The sequence below is a fragment of the Odontesthes bonariensis genome, chromosome 2 (assembly GCF_027942865.1).
Source record: "Odontesthes bonariensis isolate fOdoBon6 chromosome 2, fOdoBon6.hap1, whole genome shotgun sequence".
Classification (NCBI taxonomy): Eukaryota; Metazoa; Chordata; class Actinopteri; order Atheriniformes; family Atherinopsidae; genus Odontesthes; species Odontesthes bonariensis.
In genome coordinates this window covers 33,760,335-33,776,837 of record NC_134507.1, presented here as the reverse complement: position 1 = coordinate 33,776,837, position 16,503 = coordinate 33,760,335, and the positions used below count along the sequence as shown (strand labels likewise).

General features: G+C 45.2%; 5 non-coding genes and 1 pseudogene across 5 annotated transcripts; 2 read left to right on the top strand and 4 right to left on the bottom strand.

Moving 5' to 3' along the window:
* Positions 1-5,911: 5,911 nt before the first annotated feature.
* On the top strand, positions 5,912-6,087 carry LOC142370575 (U2 spliceosomal RNA; annotated as a pseudogene).
* Positions 6,088-13,248: 7,161 nt separating this feature from the next.
* Positions 13,249-13,361, top strand: LOC142374306 (U5 spliceosomal RNA). The gene has a single exon (XR_012768689.1). It is a non-coding gene; the product is annotated as a U5 spliceosomal RNA (small nuclear RNA).
* Positions 13,362-13,614: 253 nt separating this feature from the next.
* On the bottom strand, positions 13,615-13,778 carry LOC142365818 (U1 spliceosomal RNA). Its single transcript, XR_012766659.1, has one exon. It is a non-coding gene; the product is annotated as a U1 spliceosomal RNA (small nuclear RNA).
* A 548-nt stretch (positions 13,779-14,326) lies between these two features.
* LOC142401872 (U1 spliceosomal RNA) lies at positions 14,327-14,490 on the bottom strand. Its single transcript, XR_012773229.1, has one exon. It is a non-coding gene; the product is annotated as a U1 spliceosomal RNA (small nuclear RNA).
* Positions 14,491-15,315: 825 nt separating this feature from the next.
* Positions 15,316-15,428, bottom strand: LOC142374148 (U5 spliceosomal RNA). Its single transcript, XR_012768653.1, has one exon. It is a non-coding gene; the product is annotated as a U5 spliceosomal RNA (small nuclear RNA).
* Positions 15,429-16,195: 767 nt separating this feature from the next.
* Positions 16,196-16,308, bottom strand: LOC142370986 (U5 spliceosomal RNA). Its single transcript, XR_012767941.1, has one exon. It is a non-coding gene; the product is annotated as a U5 spliceosomal RNA (small nuclear RNA).
* Between the last annotated feature and the right edge of the window lie 195 nt (positions 16,309-16,503).

Here is a 16,503-nt window from a genome sequence, read left to right as displayed (position 1 = left end):
TGATTGGTTGGCAGACACCTCTGTTTCTATTGGCTCTCAGTCTCCATGTTTCTGATCCTGGACCTGCTGAGATGTCCCAGGCCATTGTTGGCTTTGATCCTCATACATTTAACTTTGTCCTGAGCGGGCGGGAGTGCAAAGTTGTACCATCTGAAACGGCTGAAGAGTGCTCACTGCAGCGGGTGGGCGGAGGTGCAAAGTGACGCTTTGTAGGCAAAAAAAGAGCACCGCCACAAGTGCGCATTGTGCCAGGAAGGGCGCTCGGACGTGAAACAGTGGAGGGTTATCGCTTCTCGGCCTTTTGGCTAAGACTGCGATCGCCTCCTTTGGGTGGACTATTTTATGCCTTTTCGGCATTAAATTTTTCTCGCTTTGGAGGTTCTTTTTTGCGTTCGATCAAAGTATTCCAAGTCGTTTGTAGTTGGAGTTCTTTGTCTTTAAATTTTCTTGTATTACCCTTTTTTTTCCAGGTTTTTGCTTTTTGAACGAGTTTCAGCTGAAACAGGGTCGGTGTCGGTGTTCCATTTTTTTAGAGGAAGGTAAGTATCCATTTTTAGTACCTTTTCATCCACTTTTTACTCTTTTATTGGGCTTTTAGTGTGATATTTATTTTTGTTCTTTTAAGCATTTTATTTAAAAACTGTTTGTGGTGCCTCCATCATGTCGGCAAACTATGCTGGCATGAGGAGGCACCACAGCGCTAGATTTTTATTTAAAGAAAAAGAAGGAAAGCTTATAGAGATGTCCAGATTGGACTTCTCTCGGAAGCTAATTCAAAACCTATTGAACTTCAAGCCAGACGATTTGAATTGCATCCTGTCATTGCCTTTTAACAAAGGTTTCGATGTAAGTTTTCGCACTGCAGCTTTGCTGCAGGAGTTTTGGACAAGATTTGGTAATGTGCAAGCCCAGTTTTCTGCGTTTACTGTTGAGAAACTTACTGACAATACTCTGAAGACAGTAATTGTCAGAATGTTCAATGAAATGGTGAACGCAGAAGATATCTGTATATGGTTGGGAAGATTCTGCACTGTTAAAGGCCAGGCAATGAAGGTGAGGGATGTTGACGGCATCTGGAACTGCGCCTGGAGGGTCCCCATCCAACAATGGCAAGACCCCCAGGGCTTCCAGGGCCTGAAACATCTCCCATCAATGATTGTCTTGGGAGAAAACAGAGGCTACATCCACTACCAGGGACAGCCCAAACTCTGCCGCAAATGTGGGGAGCACGGGCACCTGGTGGAGGCCTGCACGAAGATGTTTTGTGGCAAATGTAGAGGAATCGGTCACACCTTCGAAGAGTGTACGAATGGTAGAAAGTGCAATCTCTGTGGAGAATCAAACCACCTCTTCAGAGATTGCCCAAAATCTTTTGCCAACAAATTGAAATCCAAAAAAACGCGAGAAGGAAATGGAGGGCAGACCGAGGCAGTTAACGAGCTACTTGAAACGGCTGGGCAGGAAAATTCAAACTTCCCGCCAAAATCCCTGAATGGTGGACAGCAGTCAGGTGAGGCCGAGGAGGGGGAGGGGCCTGCTACACCCCCACCAATGGAGAGTTCTGGAGAGGAGGAGGAGGAGGTGGTGCAGGCAGAGGGCGGAGCTAGTTCAGAATGTGAAGAAGTCCAATCACAGGATGATAGCGAGGATGCCTCCCTCCCAGATGCCCAGCAAACAAAGAGGCTTGCATCAGAATTGTCCTCTGATTCTCCTATAGTCTCAGAGAAGAGGGGAAGAGCTGGGACTACCTCAGACAGTTCATCTGTGGAGGAGCCCAGAGTCTTCCCCTCCAATTCACCAAATGAGGTCTCTTTTTTAAATGTAGTTCTGCAATCAACCCCTAGAGACTCAAAGTTTAACAAAACCTTGCAAAAGAGGCCAACCCCCAGAGTCCGACCGGGGAATAGAGCTCAACACCCTCGCCTCTCACCTGTAGAAGTGAAGGAAGAGCTCCGTTCACAAGAAATTACATAACTGCTTTTAAGACATTTTAAATGTTTTAACCCTCATTTAGTCTTTTAAGATGTCATACCTGTTGTTTTTAACCATACTCATGACACTCACTCTCTCAACTATTAATGTGAGAAGTGTAAAGTCGAAAGTTAGAGCCCAGAGTGTTTTATCCTTTCTTAGTTCTTTTAAGTCAGATGTTCTTTTAATACAGGAATGCGGCCTACCGTTTTTAAAGCACTACAGACAGTGGGAGGAGATGTGGCCACAGACATCATTGTGGAGTGGATCCAACCAAAACAAAAATGATGGAGTGGCCATTTTGATCAAAAACCCTCAGGTTCTGGTGAAGGGCAGCACTGTGGTGAGAGACGGACGGGCACTTTTAGCACATTTGACTTTTATGGGACAAGATTTTAACCTCTTAAATATTTATGGCTTTAACGAAAAAAATGACCGGTATGACCTTTTAGAAGACCTGCAGTCCCACATGCTAGGTAGGGCACCACTAGTTTTAGGGGGTGATTTTAACTGTATTTTAAGCAGGAGTGACAGAAAAAGAGCAGGGGAATTTTTTAAAGTTGACAAAACATCGGTTTTATTACAGGGCATATGCAAGGATTTTAAACTTCAGGACTGTTTTAAAACCATGCATCCCAGAGAGGAGGGCTTCACCTGGTTCAGTGGTGATGGCACCAGAGCCTCTCGTATAGATTACCTTTTTACACGGGACTGCCCACCAACCGATGCTAGATTGACCCCCGTTTTCTTTTCTGATCACCTGATGCTTTCCTGCACCCTATCACTCTCTTCGGGTGTGACTTCCGGAAGTGGTCTGTGGAAACTAAACTGCTCCCTTTTAAAAGAAGATGAAATAGTTAGTCAGTACCGGGAGCAGTACCACGAGTGGCAGACCCTTCAAGACTTTTACGATACACGTGCACACTGGTGGGAAATGGTGAAGGAAAAGACCCAGACTTTCTTTAGACAGGCAGGTAGGAGAAAAAAGAATAGGGAAAACAGACGCATGATGGGACTGCAGAAGCGACTACAGCGCTATTTTAAATTAAACCAACAAGGGATGGATTTTAATGATGAAATTAAACAAGTGAAAACAGAGATGTTGATTTTAGCAGATATTAAAAGTAAGGGTGTCATTTTAAGAAGCAGGGAACGAGAAATAGAGGAAGGAGAGAAGTGCACAAGGTATTTTTTTAAGAAAATTGTGAATAAAGGGGGGGCCATTTTAGAGCTAACAAAAGAGAACGGGTGCACAGTTGATTCAATGGAAGAAATTAAACAAGCTGTTGAACAATTTTATCGTGAATTGTACGAACAAAAACCTGTTGAAATGGACACCATGACAGAAGTTTTAAATTTCATAGAAAAAACAGTAAAAGACAGTGTGCTTTGAACCCAAGATTTTACAATTTCAGAGTTAAATAAATGTTTTACAAATTTTAAGAAAGGGAAGTCCCCAGGACAAGATGGACTTCCCTTGGAATTTTATTTGACCTTTTGGGATATTTTAGCACCTGACTTGTTTACTGTTTTTATGGAATTTGAGCAACTTGAGCGACTTCCTGACAGTTTTAGAGCAGGGATAGTGACTCTTCTTCACAAAAAAAAAGACAAGACTGACTTGAAAAATTGGAGACCGATTACACTTTTAAACTTTGACTGTAAACTTTTTAGTAAACTTTTAGCCTCACGTATGTCCTTGTTTTTAGAAGACCTGATTCACCCGGATCAAGCCTGTGCCATCCCGGGGAGGAAGATAACCGACAGCCTCGTACTGATCCGAGACACCATCTGTTATGCGAGAGACAGAAACATTCGGCTAGCAGTCCTAAATTTAGACTTTGAGAAAGCCTTTGATCGGGTCTCGCACCAGTACCTTTTCCAGGTACTGCAAAAAATGGGGTTCCCAGAAAGGTTTATAGCTTGGGTGGGTCTGCTGTACCGGGGCATTACCAGCAAATTCCTTGTTAACGGGCATCTGACAAAAGCAGTAAACATCCACTGCGGTGTCCGTCAGGGTTGTCCGTTATCTGCCCTCCTCTACATCATCTGTGTGGAACCACTGGCACAGAGCTTGAGAAGGGACCACCGAATCAATGGGGTGAGAGTCCCGGGGAGCGGGGGACTATCGACAAAGTGTGTTTTATATATGGACGACGTGAACATTTTATGTACAGACCTAATATCCATCAATAGGACTCTGGACTTGACTGACTGGTATGGACGGGCCTCTGGGGCAAAACTAAACAGAAACAAGACCCAAGCCCAATTTTACGGGCCATGGACAGCGACTGAGACTGCAGGACTCCCCGTGACTATAACCCAGACAAAACAGAAAATACTGGGGATTAATTTTGACAAGGAAGGGGGAGGGACATCAAACTGGCCAGACGTGGTAGGGAAAGTAAAGCAAAGACTAGGATACTGGGGACTTAGAGGACTGACCATTGAAGGAAAGGTTTTAATCATCAAAGCCGTGATTTTACCTTTGCTTTTACTAATCAGTTCTGTTTTTATCCCACCTAGAAAAGTGCTTTTAGACCTGGACCGAGCCATTTTTTATTTTCTGTGGGGCTCCAAGTGGGAAAGACTGAGGAGAGATGTAATGAAGAAACAAAAAGAGAAAGGAGGAAAAGGAGTGCCTGATTTTTATTTGTTTTTAGGAAGCAGATACACTACACTGCACATCCTACAGGCCACAGACCCATCCGGAAACCCCAAAACTAAAGCAATGACACGATTCTGGATGGGTTCTTACCTCAGAAGACTGAAGATTTTACCCACCGACCTAAAAGTGCCTGTGTCTTTTAGCCTGCCACCATCCTATGCTTTTATCCAGACGTTCTTAAAGCATTTTAACTTGGAGGCAGAGGAGTTGCATGTTTTAACAAACCACCGCTCTTTGATTTCTGTTGTGCAGGAGCGGGAACCAGTGAGTCCAGTGCGTGGACTCGCGTTCGGCGAGCCCTCAACAGTTTGGTGCAACGTCAACCATTCCGCTCTCCCAAACAGACTCCGGGACCTGTCGTGGATGGTGGCTCATGAGATCCTCCCAGTCAGGTCCGTTATGCACTCCCGGGGCATGTCAGCGATCTCAACCTGCCCGCGACCTGGTTGTGGCGCGCCCGAGTCGGTGAGGCACCTGCTCTGGGAGTGCAGCGCTGCTGCAGACCAGTGGGCAACAGCCGGCTCCTTGCAATTCCCGTACTTGCCAGCAAGGGAGGTCCTCACAGCACAACTCGTGCTCTATGGGGTGAGCCAAACAAAAATAAAAAAGAATGACTTTGCCAAGCAGTGGCTCACCCTAGCCGCTATGAAAGACGCCATGTGGACCTCCAGGAACTTGCTGGTGAGGAAGCGCATGCAGATCCCCCCCGTGGCTGTGATCCGGATGGCCGCAGCGGCGGCTCAAGCGGCCGGAGCTGCAGGCGGCGGGCCTAGGACACATCCACAAAGAAGAATCGCCTCTGTGCCCATTCGGATGAAGGAGCCGGAGCTACACACAAAAAGGTCAAAGCAGCGACGGCCTGGCTCTCCGGGTGAGGCAGGTGGGAAGGAGCAACAGGGTGGGGATCTCCTCTGAGCACCACGACAGGATCCCGAGAGACCTACTGTTTGGGGGAGAAAAATGAGTTTCCCTGGGTAGGGACTCACTGCGCTCCTGCACAAAAAATGGACTTGGAAGAGAGCATTTTAACTAATGCACTCCTTTTTAAAGACACTCAATACAAACTGCTACTCGCATGAGAACTACTTCACATGTAACTTTTACCTTAGACAACATTGACCTTATCTGTAATATCCCATGGTAAACTTGTTTTATTGTTGTTGTCTTAAATGTGGTTATACAGATTACACTTATTTATTGATGTTTTTATTCATAGATAAAACATATGTCTTAAATATGAAGTTTTTATGAAAATGTGATGTATTAGTGTCAATAAATTTTTTCAAAAGAAAAAATCTGTTCTTATCAGTTTAATATCTGATACGTCCTCTATATGAGGACTACATATTAAATGGATTTTTAGGCACAGGGGTTGAAAAAGGGGCTTGCTCCGTTCACTCCACGCATCAACCCGGTACTGCAGTGCCGCCGGGAACGGTGCACTCTTCCCAACTCTTGTGAAATAACAAAACCAGCTGTACATGGTGGTAGTTTCAGGGAGCCATTGTATTCTGACTTCTAAAATGGAACTATAATCTTTAGAAAAGACGCAGTTTATGAGCACGTCGTGGGATTGAGCTTCCCTGGTTTCTCTGTATGACCATGAACACCAAACTACACACAGAGAACAGAGGAGCTTGACAGACACACACTAAGTTATCTGAGAGTCCCATTTTCAGCTGCAGAGAACAATCACATCAGGGAAGTCGACGTGCAGGCTCAACATCAGCCTCTCAAGCCAACTCTCTGGTAAAATAGGGGCAACGTATGGTTCCAGCACCTATGTAACACATATTTGTCACAGGGACTGTGGCTTACGGCCACACCCCCATGATCACTTGTGACAGTCGGTGCCCTGCAGCAATTTGTTTGAGAGAGAGCGTGCGTTTGAAAGAGTGAGTGAAAGTGTTTGGTGAGTGTTTTGAGTGATCGTGTGGGAGTTAGATTTGTTTGTATAGTTGTTTGTTTTGTTTTATTCCCCCAGCAGCTTCGCTGTTCGGGGGAACGTCCTCGTTTCGTGTGTTTTTGTAACCGGACGGATAACATGGCAAACGAAACAATGGAACGGAAAATGACAACGATACTGAACAATGGAGAACGGCTGACGGATGACAGGCGAGTGAATGATGGTGGGAAAGAAAGCGACATAAGGAGAGTAAATGAAGGTATGAATAAAGGAGGAAATGAAAATGGAAGAGAGAAAGTGAGAAAGAATGGAGAAGTGAATGCAGCAATTTGGAATGGAGAAAGCAGAAGTGCGAGTTTGAATGAAGAGAATATGAAGAATGAAAGGGAAAATGTGAAAGACGGTGGCTTCAAAAAGGAGCTGACCGTGATTGTGGAGCTGGCAGGGCCAGACAAAGTGACACTAATGGAGTTGCTTAGAGGCATAATGGAAAGCTGCGGTATAGTTCTTGCCTGCAGAATGAAGGCAAAGAGCACATTTGAGATCACTATGCAGGACGGGAAAGGTAAGGCGCGCCTCATGGACGGCTTCTTATTGAAGGGAGTGCGGGTAATGGCAAAGGAAGTCAGGAGCAATGAACTAGTTGTATCCTTCCTCAACTTGCCCCCGTACATCACGGACGAGGAAATATGCGAAAAATTAGCAAGGCAACTTCGCCGATTAAAAGGATGAAATGGCCAGGAACTGACGTGGCTGACGGCACGCGATTTTGCAAGGTGCAATTTAACGACAAAGTGCAATCGCTGCCGTATTCGACCAAGTTTGAAACCCTGGAGGGGGGAGAATACTTTCGTGTTATTCACGACAGACAAGTAAAAGTGTGCCGGCTATGCATCCAGCCGGGACACATTCTAAGAGAATGTCCTGAATTTAAGTGCCATAAATGCGCAAAACAGGGGCATTACGCACGAGAGTGCAATGATGGGAGAGGAAAAGAGCAGCAAAACGGAGAACAGGAGGAGGAGGAGCGAGTCAGGAGATTGTTGGTGGAGAGGAGGAGCAGAACGGAGGTGGAGCAGAGAGCCTGGAGCTCGCTGGTGGAGAGGAGGAGCAGAGCGGAGGTGGAGCAGAGAGCCTGGAGCTCGTTGACGGAGAGGTGGAGCAGATGGAGGAGGGAGGCGAGCGAGACGGAGAGGAGGAGGACCTGACGGTGGTGGAGGAGACACCAACGCAGATGAGAGGGGAGAAGGAGAGAGATGGCCACAACGGCAGCGAACAAAGAGAGGACAGAGGAGAGGAGAGGAGAGCCATGGTGGAGAGAAGAAGACGGCAGACGAGTGGAGCAAGCAGAGGACTGAGGAGGCAGCGGGGAGGGGGGGTAGGGGGGTCAAGGGAGGACTTGCGGGCAGGGCAGGAATGTGAATGGGCAATGGGAGAAGCTACAGACAGCAGTGAGGATAACATGGAGGAGGTGATGGCAACCAGAAAAAGGCCTCTGGGGAAAAGAGAAGTGAAAAGGATTGGGAAGGTGAAAAAGAGTTTAAAATGAAGAGAAAGCTAATTGTGTATATAATACTATTTATGTTAAAAATTACATCTTTTAATGTAAATGGGCTGCGTGACAACAACAGAAGGCAACAAGCCTGGCAGGTGTGTGACGGGGATATTATGTGTGTGCAAGAGACACATTGGGATGAGGAGTGCATGAGTGAAGTTAAGAAGGAATGGATGGGAGAAATGTATGAGAACAATAGTGGGGCAAAGTCCAGAGGGGTGGCTATTCTAGTGAAGAGGGGAGTAGTCGGCAACATAAAGAAGTGTGTGGATGATGGGGAGGGACGAATGATAGGGATCACGTTTGATTATGTGGGGAAAGAATACAGACTAATAAATGTGTATGCACCAAATGAAGAGAAGGAGAGAAAGGTCTTTTTTGAGGGAATAGGAGGAATGTGTGGGGAGAACTGCATGGTGGTGGGAGACTTTAACGTATGGTGTGGGAGACTGGATGCATCTGCGAGTGTGTGCTTTAAGAGCGACTCTACAAGAGGTGTGTTGAAAGAGGTAATGAGAGTGAACGGATTGATAGATGTATGGAGGGAGAGGAATCCAGAGAAGAGGGAGTTCACAAGGAGGCAAGTGGTGAGAGGGGTGTTAAAGCAGAGCCGGATAGATTTAGTGCTCAGTACGAGGGACATAGAGAATAAGATCGGTAAGATAGAATATAGGGTAACTGCACTGAGCGACCACATGATGGTAGGGTTTAGTTTAGGACAAGGCATAGAGAGGAGGGGGGGGGGGGAGTGTGGTGTTTGAATGGTGAGATGCTGAAAGAAAGAAAGTATAAGGAGAAAGTGAGAGACTGTATTGCAAGGAGAATAAATGAAAACATGTATGAGGATGACATTGGGAGGTGGTGGGAAAGCTTTAAAGAAGAGATAAAGGATCTGAGCATAGCTTATAGTAGAAGCAGGAGCAGGAAAGAGAAGGAAAGAGAACAGAGGTTAAAGCAAGAATTAGACAGGGAAGCAGAGAGAGCAGATAGGGAAGCAGGACATGATTCAGGGAGGTATATAGGAATTAAGGAGGAGCTGAAAGGGATAGAGCAGAAGAAGTGTATGGGAGCGATAGTTAGAAGCAGGGCCAGATACCCCATTGAGGGAGAGAAGTGCACAGGGTTTTTTTTAGGGTTAGAGAAGACAAAGCAGAAGAGGAATTTCTTAGAACAGGTAGAGGGAAAGAAGGGAGAGAAGATAAAAGATTTTGTAGGGATAGCGGATAGAGTAGAAGAGTTTTATAGGGATTTATTTAGGAAAGAAGAGGTAGATGAGGAGAGCATAGGGCAGGTAATAGCAAAGGTGAGGGCTAGGCTAACAGAGGAGGGCAGGGACATGTGTGAGGGTGAGATAGGGACGGGAGAAATAGAGAAAGCGATAGGGGGGTTAGGGAGGAATAAGAGTCCAGGGTTGGATGGATTGACAGGGGAATTCTACAGAGAGTTCAGAGAGGAGTTAGTGCCTGTGTTAGATAAGCTATTTAAATGGATAGAAGAAAAGGGAGAGATGCCAGTTAGTATGATGACAGGGCTAGTTAGTATAATACACAAGAAAGGGGATAGGGACAGATTAGAAAACTACAGACCACTGAGCATGTTAAATGGAGATTATAAAATATTAGCACGGGTGCTAGCAAACAGGATCAAAAGAGTAATAGGGACGGTGGTGGGAAGCACACAGGCTTACAGCATACCAGGTAGGGACATAGCAGACACAATAAGCAGCATCAGGGACACAATAGATTACATGAAGGGAGGAACAGGAGGGTTAGTGGTTAGCTTAGATCTGAACAAAGCATTTGACAGAGTAGACCACACATACTTGTACAGGGTGTTAGAAAAGGTAGGGTTTGGGGAGAGGTTAGTGGGATGGATTAAGAGGTTATATGATAGGGCAGTTAGTTGTGTTAAAATAAATGGGATAATCACAGACACGTTTAGATTAGAGAGGTCAGTAAGGCAAGGGTGTCCGCTATCGGCTCTGCTGTATTCGATATCTGCAGAGCCTTTAGCGGCGATGCTGGAGAAAAACGATAAGATCAGAGGCATAGAGTTGCCAGGGGGGCACAGAAGTTTAGTTTATCAGTACGCAGATGACACGACAGTTACGGTTAGGGACAGGGAGAGCGTAGCTGAGGTCTTAGGGAGTGTAGAGCTGTATGGTAGGGCATCAGGGGCGAAATTGAACAAAGAAAAGTCAGAGGTCATGTATATAGGGGCAGGTAGAGCAGGGCAAACAGAACTATGGTTGAAGGAGAAGAAGGATTATTTTAAAGTGTTAGGTGTTAACTTAGGGATAGAAGCCAGAGAAGGGAGAGATATGCAGTATGAAGGGCTAATGAATAGCATCAAAAAAACACTGGAGTTTTGGAAGAAGAGAGGGCTTACATTGCGGGGGAAGGTGGTGGTGGTGAATGCGTTAATAGTGAGTAAGATTGGTTATGTGATGAATGTGTTGGATGTGCCTGAGAGAGTGATGAAGGAGATGGAGAGAATGGTGAATGAGTTTTTATGGGATGGGAAAGGAGTGAGGATAGCTAGGGAGGTGTTGGAGAATGAGTATGAGGATGGTGGGTTAAAACTAATAAATCTAGAAAGGAAAAAGAAAGCAATGAGAGTGAAAATGATGGCAAGATATTTAAAAAATAAAAAAGATCAAGTGTGGAAGATGTTTCTAGGGAGGGCAATAGATGAATGTGGTGGATGTGGTGGGAGTGCGGTGTACATGGATTTGAAGGAAGGTATGTTGAGCGGAGTGTCTGAGTTTCATAAGGAGGTGCTGGGAGCGTGGGGGGAGTTTGGTAAAAATGTGGAGTATGAATGTAAGAATGTGAGGCAGGTGTGGGAGCAGCCAGTGTTTTTAAACCCAAAAATCACTTGTGGGGGGAGCACAATATATAATAGGCTGATGTGGAGGGCAGGGATCAGGAAAGTGAGGGATATAGTGTATGAATATGTACCAGGTTTTATGAGGGCACAGGTGATGGTGGACGAGGTGAGAGAAAGGGGGGATGAGATGGCGCTGAAAACGGCAGAAGGGGTAATGGGGAAAATAAGGGAGGGAATGCCGAGTGAATGGGTGAGAATGATTGAGGGTGAGGTGGGGGGAAATGAAAATGAAGCTGGAGAAATGGGAATGTATGTGGGGGAAGGGGAGGGGAGGATGAATGTAATGAGTGTGAAAGCAAGGGTGATATACAGAAGTTTGAGAAGGAAAGAAATAAAGAGACCGGCAGCGGAGAAAGTGTGGGAGAGGGTGATGGAGGACATGGATGAAAAGGGAATATGGGAAAACCTAAGGGTTAAGTGCAACACCCCTGAATGCGAAAATTTTGATTTTATATTGAGGCACAACAGAATTTTTAATAATTTAGTAATAAGCAGATTTGATGTGAACGTAAGGAAAGAATGTGATGTGTGCGGTGTGGGGGTGGAAACGTGTATGCATGAGTTTGTTGAATGTGGGGAACTGGTAGGGTATTTTAAGAAAATGAGAAAACTCATAAATAGATGTTGGGATAAAGAAGTGTGGGGGGAAACGGGCTGGAGAGAGGTGTGGTTGTTTGGAGTGAGGGGAAGGATGGAAGGGAAGAATGCAAATTTGCTAAATTATGTTTTAAGTCACGCCAGGTATGCTGTTAAAATGAGGAGGGACATAGCCCATTACGAGAAAAAGAAAGTGGAGGTGTGGAGTATTTTTAAAAGCATCACGAAAAGGGACGTGCACAGGGTTTTAACACACTTAGGGGTAGAAGAGTTCACTGAGGGTTTTGTGGAGGGGAGCACGTTCATACAGATTGGGGATGGGGGTGTGAAGTTAGACTTTGGGTAGAGCAAGAGTGGCTATAATGTGTTTATTTATTTCTATTGTTTGGTGAGGGGGCCTGTGGGCGCGAGAAGGAGGAGACCTACAGGCTGTCTCACTTGTCTAGTTTTGTCAAGTCGGTGTTTCTGTTAATAGTTATATTTTTATTTTTATTTTTTTATTTTTTTTATTTTTATTTCTATGGTTTGGTGAGGGGGCCTGTGGGCGAGAGGAGAAGGAGGAGACCTACAGGCTGTCTCACTTGTTTTAGTTTTGTCAAGTTGGTTTTTCTGTTAATAGTTATATTTTTATTTTTTAAATTTTATTTTTATTTCTATGGTTTGGTGAGGGGGCCTGTGGGCGAGAGGGAAGTGAAGAACCACGGGCTGTCTCACTAGTTTTTTGTTTTGTCATATTGGTTTTCTGTCTTTTGGTTCCATTTATAAGGTTTGGTGAGAAGGTCTGTGGGATGGAAGAGGGGGAGAAGACCCAATGATAGCCTCACAAATTTGTGTTTTTGCTTTGACTGTATTGTAAATAATATATGTGTATATAAGGTTCAAATGAGTATACATGTAAATATGTAATTTGATGTATTTTGAAATTTGTACTTTTTGATAATAAAAGAGAAAAAAAAAAAACCACGCCCGATCTCGTCCGAACTCGGAAGCCAAGCAGGGTCGGGCCTGGTTAGTACTTGGATGGGAGACTGCTTGGGAATACCAGGTGCTGTAAGCATTTTTCTCTCTTCTCTCTGCATGTCTTTTGTTGAAACATCTGATGATCACCCTGTGATCCATCTTGCTGATCCTGGATCTGCTAAGGTGTCCCAGGTCATGGTTGCCTTTGATCCTCATACATTTAACTTTGTCCTGACAAAGGAGCAGTTCCAAAACGTCAAACAGGGACTGCCTTTGCATTTGACGCAGTCAAACTGCATGCGCCTGGAGAAGCCAAAAGGCTTACAGCACCTGGTATTCCCAGGCGGTCTCCCCATCCAAGTACTAACCAGGCCCAACTCTGCTTAGCTTCTGAGATAAAACTCTGGCTTTTAGTCTGCGAAAAGAGAGTGAAAGTGAACTCCACTTTGAGATGGCTCTGGGATTGGGCCGACTGGGAGAATTGCTTGAAAAAAACCTCTACACCCAATGAGCGGTCAGAACAAAGCCTCAACACCCCTAGTCTTTTGCACAGAGTAAAAGACAAAGCAGCCATTGGAATAGGGCCCGATTGTTCCTGCCTGGTCGGCCGGGGAGCCAGCGTCTCAACCAAGCAAAGCTCACCGTGGGAAAGGTGGCTATGCCAACTAGCCTGATGCACTGCTCCCGCAGTGTCAAATACTCGTACTCTGGTTTCTCTTCATAACGTACAAGTCTTTCGCCTTTTACTGAAGACTTCCGTGGAGAACAGCATTAATGAGTTGTTTCTATTTTTGGAAGGCTTTACCTTTGCGGGTGAAGCCCATTCTGTCTGTGCAAAGGTAATCTTCTTGCTGTGCCAAGTGACTTCTCGGAGTAGAGTCACCTTATTTGTTGAGACCGTGCCCATGTTCAAAGCTGGAGCGCTAAATTGTCGTTTGAATGGTGCTCAGTGGAGCGGGCGGGAGTGCAAAGTTGTACCATCTGAAACGGCTGAAGAGTGCTCACTGCAACGCCAGGACAAAAACCAAGGTAGAGTTGCCCAGGGATATTTACGTTATACAGTCAAATCAGGGGAGAGCGCGAACGCAGTCCCCCACCACCAGAAATTATGCAGTCGAGATTCCCACATTTGGGGAATTCGCAAGGGTCAGTACAGCCGGTGTGCAATGGCTGAGCCTCGTCCTGGGTGAACCACCTTCTTGATCATGGTATCTCCCCTGCCAGGTAAGTATGAGTTGGAACTGTCAGAGGCTGACACCTCTTTTCCAGGTGCCTCACTCGGCCGGACGGTGCAGCAAATTCAACTGTCTGCAGTGCCATGCCAGCAGCTAACCTGAATCTGAAAAGCTTGCAGATTAAAACAGTCCGGCTTTTCTTCATCTTTCTGATCAGTTCTTGTTTCAACAACCAAGGAACTTGGAGCACAAATTGATTTAGTTTTTCCACTCTCCCCATCTCTAGAGCCACACCCACCCACACTGGGAAAATTCTTAGTTGAGGCAAACCCTCACGGCTTAATATCTCCAGTGCAGAAATGCTGCCGTATTCTCATCTCGTTGTTGCCATCACTAAGGCAACGCCCACCTGCCTGGGGTGACTGCACAGTATGACCTCACCTGACAACTGCGCAGCTGCATATCAGCTGTGCAGACCTGCCGCAGCATTCAGCAAACCTTGCAAAACATGGGTTTTAAAGATGGAAAGGTGTCGTTAAAGCAGCAACGCCAGGACAAAAACCAAGGTAGAGTTGCCCAGGGATATTCACGTTATACAGTCAAATCAGGGGAGAGCGCGAACGCAGTCCCCCACTACCAGAAATTATGCAGTCGAGATTCCCACATTTGGGGAATTCGCAAGAGTCAGTACAGCCGGTGTGCAATGGCTGAGCCTCGTCCTGGGTGAACCATCTTCTTGATCATGGTATCTCCCCTGCCAGGTAAGTATGAGTTGGAACTGTAAGAGGCTGACACCTCTTTTCCAGGTGCCTCACTCGGCCGGACGGTGCAGCAAATTCAACTGTCTGCAGTGCCATGCCAGCAGCTAACCTGAATCTGAAAAGCTTGCAGATTAAAACAGTCCGGCTTTTCTTCATCTTTCTGATCTGATCTTCTAGATGATAAAATAAAGCATTTCAGGTGGTTTAGTTCATAAAATTAAGCATTTAAAGCTGCAGTCGGCAAGTTTTCAAAATTCCGAGTCTAAAGTCGGAAAATTCGAACTGATACAACTTTCAGGTCCCTCCCCCAACCTCTAACAAGCTCCGAATTGCCCCCCAAACCCCTCCCCCTCTGTGGACGAGGTTGTGCACGTGAGTTCACACCAGTTTGAGCGCACACAAGCTGGGGCAGACTCACGCTCAGCAGCGTGTGCACAAGCTGTGATTGACAGGTAGGATTCCTCCACCCTAACTTGATTGGTTAAAAAACAGCCGGGAGCGCTCGGTTTTTGTAAGCATGATTACAGGCTTCAGAGGGAGCTACAGATTTCGTTATTTTTCCTAAACAGACTATTTAATATTCTACTTCCAGAATCCCATGACAGTTCAAGCTAATATGACTAAAAAAAAGTTGCCGACTGCCGCTTTAAGGTGGTTTAGTTGATAAAATGAAGTACTTGAGATGGTTAAATCCATGAAAATGAAACATTTGATGTGGTTTTGTTGATAAAATAAAGCATTTCAGGTGGTTTAGTTGATCAAATTAGGCATTTCAGGTGGTTTAGTTGATAAAATGAAGTACTTGAGGTGGATTAAACCACCTCAAGTACTTCACCCGCAAAGGTAAAGCCTTCCAAAAATAGAAACAACTCATTAATGTTGCTCTCCACGGAAGTCTTTAGTAAAAGGCAAAAGACTTGTACTTTATGAAGAGAAACCAGAGTACGAGTAGTTGACACTGCGGGAGCAGTGCATCAGGCTAGTTGGCATAGCCACCTTCCCCATGATGAGCTTTGCTTGGTTGAGACAATCCGGCTTTTCTTCATCTTTCTGATCTTCTAGAAAATTCCTAAAGAAATTTGATGGGTGCCAATCTACTGCCCGCCCAATAAAAATTTTTTTTAGTTTAGTTAAAGTCGAGAGTCTCTTGTCACATAAACTTTGAATGAGGTCTCTGTGATGTCGGATGGCTGAGTTATGGCAACTCCAAAATAGGGCAGTTTCTGGCATTTAGGCAAAAGTGCCTTCTTTTTCACTCCTATAACCATGGGTATTAATCGTGATAGAAATATCTTGAACAACCCCTATAAAGTTGAGAGTCTCCTGTCACATATAAACTTTGAATGAGGTCTCTGTGATGTCGTATGACTGAGTTATGAGGCCTCCAAAACAGGGTTGTTTTTTTTTTTAGCATTTTTGGCTCGTTAAGTATTTGACGTGGTTTAGATCATGAAAATGAAACATTTGAGGTGGTTTAGATCATGAAAATGAAACATTTCAGGTGGTTTAGTTGATAAAATGAAGCATTTCAGGCGGTTTAGTTCAGAAAGTTTAGCATTTCAGGTGGTTTAGTTGATAAAATTAAGCATTTCAGGTGGTTTAGTTGATAAAATTAAGCATTTCAGGTGGTTTAGTTGATATAATTAGGCATTTCAGGTGGTTTAGTTGATAAAATGAAGTACTTGAGGTGGATTAAACCACCTCAAGTACTTCACCCGCAAAGGTAAAGCCTTCCAAAAATAGAAACAACTCATTAATGTTGCTCTCCACGGAAGTCTTTAGTAAAAGGCGAAAGACTTGTACGTTATGAAGAGAAACCAGAGTACGAGTATTTGACACTGCGGGAGCAGTGCATCAGGCTAGTTGGCATAGCCACCTTCCCCACGGTGAGCTTTGCTTGGTTGAGACGCTGGCTCCTCGGCCGACATGGTAGGAACAATCGGGCCCTATTCAATGGCTGCTTTGTCTTTTACTCTGTGCAAAAGACTAGGGGTCTTGAGGCTTTGTTCTGACCGCTCATT